The sequence below is a fragment of the Pteropus vampyrus genome, unplaced genomic scaffold (assembly GCF_000151845.1).
Source record: "Pteropus vampyrus isolate Shadow unplaced genomic scaffold, Pvam_2.0 Scaffold422, whole genome shotgun sequence".
In the NCBI taxonomy this organism is placed as follows: Eukaryota; Metazoa; Chordata; class Mammalia; order Chiroptera; family Pteropodidae; genus Pteropus; species Pteropus vampyrus.
The window spans coordinates 1,009,658-1,010,011 of NW_011889203.1; the positions used below are offsets into that span (position 1 = coordinate 1,009,658).

General features: G+C 37.9%; 1 pseudogene; it reads right to left on the bottom strand.

Moving 5' to 3' along the window:
- Nucleotides 1-235: 235 nt before the first annotated feature.
- Nucleotides 236-354, bottom strand: LOC111732074 (annotated as a pseudogene).

The window sequence follows — 354 nt, forward strand, 5'->3', positions numbered from 1 at the left end:
GCCAGTCTTTTACTATTTCTGTGAATTAGCTAGCCCTAGGAGGAACAGTCTTTCCAGGGCCAATAAAGCTCCAGATACCAAAGCATCAGAAATACAGAAAATAAAATGGCATGATTAATATAGAGAACAACATTTGACAAAAAGTCAAAGAAAAAATTGTATCTATCACAAAGATGTTAGTGTTTATGGTTCTACATAAGAAAATTAAAGCATAATTTTTTTTGAATTTTTTTTATGCTTACAGCACCTGGTCTTCCTAGGTGGTCTCCCATCCAAGTACTAACCAGGCCCGACCCTGCTTAGCTTCTGAGATCATTTGGGACCAGGTGTGTTCAGGGTAGCATGGACATAGGT